Raw genomic sequence first — 6,712 nt, forward strand, 5'->3', positions numbered from 1 at the left:
ATTACACAAACTTATATAACGTTACTGGATTTGTAAAAAATAGTGTGCAAATAATTAAAATGGAGTATTGATAGAGTACTCAGACGGGTGCACACCATTTTATCATGACGTGGATTCAATTTGTTATTTCGTTATTTGACTAGCGTAACGTCACCACAAACTTACCTCTTGTTCTTTTTCTATCTTGCATAGTTTTAGGATATAAATATTGAAGTAATACGAAATCTATGTACACTAACCCTCTTCTCTCAACAGGTATTGGTCTGGCTTTTGTTGAAACTAGTAACTTTGTATAAGCACCTAATTAATGACATATCGCTTATTGCCCCCCGAACTATGTGTAAGTCGCTTCGGATAAAAGCGTCTGCTAAATGACTAAATGTAAAATATTATAAATCTCCCCACAGAAAAAATGAAAGGTGCCCTAATTTTGCGGCGATGTGGACATACCAACAGCAAGCGCTGGCGTCTTCTGTATGCTGTGACCTGAATTAACCACCAGATGTCAGTAGCGAGGTGATAATATGTTTTTTCCACGAGTTCAAACTAGGTGAGCCCACTAAACCTGCATAAAGGGACGGCAGAGAAAGGATGTACTCAGATCATCTTCTTTTCAGTATACTTTTATCTAATTAACACTTGTAAAAATGAACGAATAAACGTATATATTTCTTACATATATTTTGTAAACACTTTCACAAAAACACTTAAGACGGATTACTGTATCGTTAAAAATTTCATAAAGATATTATCTAGAAATAGTCATTTGTCAATGACATTCCATGTACGATTACTATTAAATATAGCCTAATAATATCCCAATACTTTCATTCTGAAGACAGTAGTTTTTAGAAGAAGAAAACGAAGGATTGAAAATGAATCCAAGTCAACTTTCGTTCAAAATGTCTTTTAAAATCTCAGTAATGCACCATCGGTTACCATTATTGAACTTTGCTGAAAAACATGTCAACTCATGCTTTATGGCCTTTTATTTGATTTTGAGTACGCGCTCAGCTCTGAGCATAAGCCAACAGTAGTGAAACAAAGGTGGCTCTGAAATTCTTCACGCTTGATAAGAGGAGATCCATTTACAAAACAGCTTTTCGTCAAAGGACAGGTCTCCCTTCTGCACACTGTCCCCGAGAGCTCTTATCTTCTCTTTGAGAGAGTGTGTGCTCTCTTCAGGGTCTGCACGGTGAGCCTTCAGCCGTCCTCTTGAAAATGAATGCAGCAGACACCACGTGAGCCTGAGGCCAAACTTGCCCGAATCATACCTGAAATTCAATATCCTCACATCCATAATGGAACAAAATATGTACTGGAAGGTCTTCATTCATTCAGATTATCAAAATGTAGTGATTTAAAAGTTCGCCTTGGAAGTATAAGGTTCCATTATAAGGTGACATTTTGGTCAAGATTGAGTTATTCACATATTCTTGTACTGTGAAAGCGTATTTACATTATGCCGTGTTTGTTTTGTTAAATGTTTGCGTTTTGGGACTTTTGTTAAGAAAACAAAAAGGTTCTACGAAACCGCATTATCATTTTGTGATATAAGGTTCCATCTGCAAGAGCCAATCAGCACTTTGAAATCACACAAGAGGACCAATCAGGATCAGCTTTCTTTGTCATGTGACCGGACTTCTCATTATCTGAGGAAAGGTTCAAAGAAACCTCATGGTTGACTGTTTTATTGATACTCTTATCAACGAGAGCAGCACAAACCATGGTATTTTTGATTTGTTTGAGGTTTTGTTGAGGAGATTCTTTTTTTATAATAGCCAACAATAACAATAGCCAGCAGGACTCGCTTCTTAATACCCGTGTTTACATAGACTCTCATAATGCAGTTAATGCCAAATAGTCAACAACGCCAAGAGTCTTAATTACAACAATACACATTATTATGATTTATCAGCCATACCCATCTCTAAAAATAAAACATCCATACAACAGTTAGCACGGCCTTGCTAAACATGAACCAGAAAAAGCATCCTAAAATATGAAACAAGTTTCATAAAAGCAATGTAAATGTACCTTTTGTACACATTGTTATACACTAATTTCATGTTTTAACAAAAGTTATAAGTAAATTGTTTGTGTTGCTCGAAAATGTATTGTTTTTATGAATGTTTTGCAGATAGAACCTTCAGACTCAGAAGGTTCTATCTGCGTTTGACATGTACCAAAAAAAACCATTTACAAATGTCAAAAAATGCTGATATTGTACATTTGGAATACATTTAGGGTCTCTGTATCTTTCTTGTATAAAAGAGAATTGTTTATCGTATCATTTTTGCTATATGAAATTCAAAAACTTTAAAGCTCAATATCTCAAAACTACTCAGACCGCAGATAGAACCTTATAATTCCTTGGCGATGAGGTGTTTACCGTTAAAGGTCCAGTGTGTAGTTTTTTGTTGACAGAAATACAATATAATTTGATATATATATATACAACTATGTGTTCAGAGGTGAATGAAGACCCTACATAATGAAGCGTTATGATTTTATTATCTTAGAATGAGCGATTTCTATCTAAAATCTACTTTTTCACAGCCAACCAATGACAGAGACCTGTCGTTCCCATAACAACTTGCGAGGAACGTGATTGGTCGAAAAGGCTCACAATAAAATTCCAGCCAAAAGGCCCGTTGGCACACAGTTTTGTATAAATATTAGTTTAATTTTCACTTTCAATAACGTCTGATTGCATTTCTTGCGAGAAATTAGTATTGTAGTTTTTAAATATGTGATTAGTTATGGCAAAGACGCTCTCTGTTTATAATTCAATAGACTTCCGTTATGCTGCCTATGAAGCATAAGCTGCCCTCGTGCACAAATGCTATCCTTGAACATAGCCGGCTGCTATTTATAACCACAACGCCACGAGCGTTTTTGTCAAAAAAGAAGTCAAATGTGAACACGGCCTTAGTTCTGTATCCACCATAATGCTTCGAAAGGGAGGGGTGTTGTGAACCGATGGTTGCAATCACAACCTTACCACTAGATGCTGCTAAATTTCATACACTGGATCTTTAATGGTTAGAAACAGACTTTTTACTGAAGGAAATACTAATCTGAGGTTTAGTTATATCAAACAGTTTATAGTAAGATGTGGAATCTTCGAATTGTTTTGTTCCATTAATAAGATAATATATACCGTTTTAATACATACAACATAAACATTACAATATGACATAAAAGGCTTCTATAAAGCTTTTATGGTGCTTCTACACAACCCTGAAATAAAGCACAACTTAGTATGTAGTATGCCTTTGATTTTCTTCACCTTAGGAAATCATTGACTCAAATATGCAGGAGGAGCCATAACCATACAATGGGGTGCAGGAGGTGACTTTCGGCTATGAATTCCTTCAGAATAATAACACATATCGGGTGAAAATCCCTTCTGCTGCTCTTACATGTGCAGGGAGTGTTAAGTTAGTTAGTGGGGGATACGTCCGGGTTATCAGGAAGGTTATCGTAGACAGCTGGCTGAATGTAAACATATGGAAACAACCTATTAACCCATTTCCCTTATTGGAGCATTCTGCCTGTTATTTTAGAGTTTAAAGAGTGCCAGTCATCTGTCACCTCTGTACTCGCTCATTTTTAATTACGACCTCTAAACTTGCGATATTCATCATCTCATGTCTTAAGGATTTTCTGATTTATAAAGAAAATAAATGCACATTTTGTTGTCTTAATTGTATTTTGGCCATGTTGCATGTAGTGCTGTTTAAAGATGTATTGGCAAACAGTTTACTGTGTCCAGTGTCTCCATTGTCCCCTGCCCACATTGTTCTACATCTTGAGGCAACAATCCAGACAGAAGCTCACATGTGGATACTCGTCTGTCTCTTTGTTGCAAACACTTCAAGGTTTTCTGTACTCATCATAAATCATCCTGATCGCAGGCCAGCATTATTGTCCTCTCACCCAGGATAAATATAGGTTTATTCGCTGCTTTAAAGATCAAATGACAAGTGTAGGATTCATTCTTGTTGAGGTACAAACAGGTGTGATGAAGTCATGCTGTGAACGTGCTTGGACAATATTTGAAAATATTGTCAAATTACGAAAACGGCTGCAAATTTACAAGAAAAGCAGATTTTCCAGTGCTGCAGGGTGAAAAGTCAACGTTTCAGCCTAACATGGTTTTATCCAGTCAACGCCATCAGAAAAGCGGCTTGTCAAGTTTAATAAAGGTGCTCTAAAGTTCTTCTTAAAATAACACAAAGAATAATTTAATAACTAAGGTCATGGATAACAGAACAGCCCCTCCAAGTCTGACCCAGATTCTGCCATGTAAACAGTGCTTTGCTGTAAAGTCAACACCTATAAAATCCAGGAAAAAGCTAAATGTAATCGTGTCAGATTCGGGATGGAGGAAATGCTGATAGGTCTCGTGTTTTCAGTCTAAAGACATCAAAACAAGAAACGTTTTTTTCTGATTACTCAAGTGGCAAGTAAATTAATCCTAATTTGGTTATTCTTGGTTTAGTCAACATCCCCTTCTCTTTTATATCAAGCTCATGTCTCCTAAAACTAGGCTGACCATTGCATACACACGTTTGCATACACACAAGCAAAATATATGAATAAATAATAAATAAAACAGAAAAACATAATAAAGAGAACAACAACACATCCTCTTTGACTGGAGGGCATGTTGGCAGATGTTGGAAAAATCCACTTGGAAATAATGCCCGCTTTTTCATTTGATGTCTTTGTTGTATGGGCAAGTTTGAGGAAATGAGATTAGGGTAAACGTTTGGGGAGTTCAGGGAAATTTGTGTTTGGGGCGTGACGGGGGGTCCGTCCGGCTTCACAGCTGTAAAAGCTGAAAATACACTGTTGTGGTTGACCTCATCAAGGACATTTTGAATTAAAATGAAGCGACAGAATATCAAACACAATGAGTCCAGGGTGCCATGGGGTTTGGTGGCTGAAGGTTGTAGGAATCGCTCTGATTTTTATCAATACTGCAGGGGATACCAAAACGCAAACCATCTGATATGAGGGCTAGAAAAATAGGAAACGTGCAATGCAAAGGAATACATTTGGACATCTGAACCACGCAGATATGCCCTTTTTATCAGCACTATTGGAGGCCCATATGGTTCTGCTTACAGTGAATCTGCATTATTTAATAAATATGCCAAGATATACAACTCTCAAATCATTTATAAACATCTTTGCTTGTTTTGCTCCCTGAGATGTTCAATTCTCAAAAGAGGGACGGAAATCTTATATGTTAAACTACTTTGTAGTTCCCACAAGATGATAGAGATTGAGAGAGAGAGATTTGAGATAGTATAAAACCACAAGGATTTAATTCAACTGTAAGTGGAAGATTATGTAAAGAAGTCTGGTATCTAGAAGATTGGTAGTTGACACGTCAAGTAGTAACTTGTTTGTTGAAACCTTGTATCTTTATATTTCGTTATTTAATTTTTAATTTTTTTATAAGTCACTTTTTATGTTTGTCCCAGGATTTTGTAAATATTTAATCAATAAAAAGTGCTTGTCAACTTTGACTGGCATTTAAAAACTACAGTGTTTTGTAATTTGTGGAAAAACTGTGAATTTGGAAATATGATGTTTCGAAAGGACAGCAACGATATGTAATAGTCTTGTGGTTTTTATGTTCTCCTAAATTACATATGAAATATTTGTAGCTTTCCTCCTACAATAATGCTAATTTAAAACTAATCCCCCAAAAATTCACAACCATGTGAACGATTTTTCAACTTAAATATGTATTTTACACATACTGTTACGACAACATAAACGAATGTTACCACGCAAGCGCACTTTTGTGACCCCAGTTTAACTTCCGGTACACATTCACAAACAATGGAGTGCCTGTAGATTATTTCTGATAATAATCAAAAGAAACCGAACCAGGACTTGGCCAAACTTGTCTCTCCAATATTTTGAATGTAGACTGCGATACCAAACTCAACCGCTAGATGTCAGTGTACCGCGTGCTTTGTTTAAATGCGGCCGAGCAACAGGACCCATTTAACAAATTGTTTATTTAATAAAATGAACATACAACAAAATTCCACAAATTGTATAATCAACACATTTATGATATATAAAAAGAATATATAAATTAATATTAACATAAACAGAATAAAATGTAAATAGTTATATTACTGCCAAACACAAACCGGAAGTGAACTGGGGGTCAGGCGAGCGCCCGATGAAATGGTCTATAGCATTTAGTATCAAATTGATAAGTATCAGAGTGGTTTTTCATTACAGGCAATCAAACTTTTAAAATTATGAATTATCTCACCATTCCATAAATGTACTCACTGACACTGACATCAAGATCATCTCTTCCTTTAAAAGAAAATAACATTCAAGGTTGTAAACATTGGAACACCTGCAACATACTGTATAGCACCTTATGATTTTTGAATAATTGTGAATTGTCATTGTGAATCATTGTACTCATTCAATCAAGTTAAGTAAAATCAATAACTGGGGATTATACAACAAAAATAATATCTCACTGCCCCTGTTCTGAAAATGATTAACCTATATTTTCGTCCGGCTGAAAGTTTTTACTTCCCCACATCTGCAAACAGTCAAGAGAATTGCATTTACAGTACCAGATATGAGAGTATCGTTTAAGAGTATATGTTCACATTCTTTTGCTATACAGTATATTGCGACTAGCACGGAAAAGCAGTTT

This window comes from Barbatula barbatula (assembly GCF_947034865.1).
Source record: "Barbatula barbatula genome assembly, chromosome: 14".
Classification (NCBI taxonomy): Eukaryota; Metazoa; Chordata; class Actinopteri; order Cypriniformes; family Nemacheilidae; genus Barbatula; species Barbatula barbatula.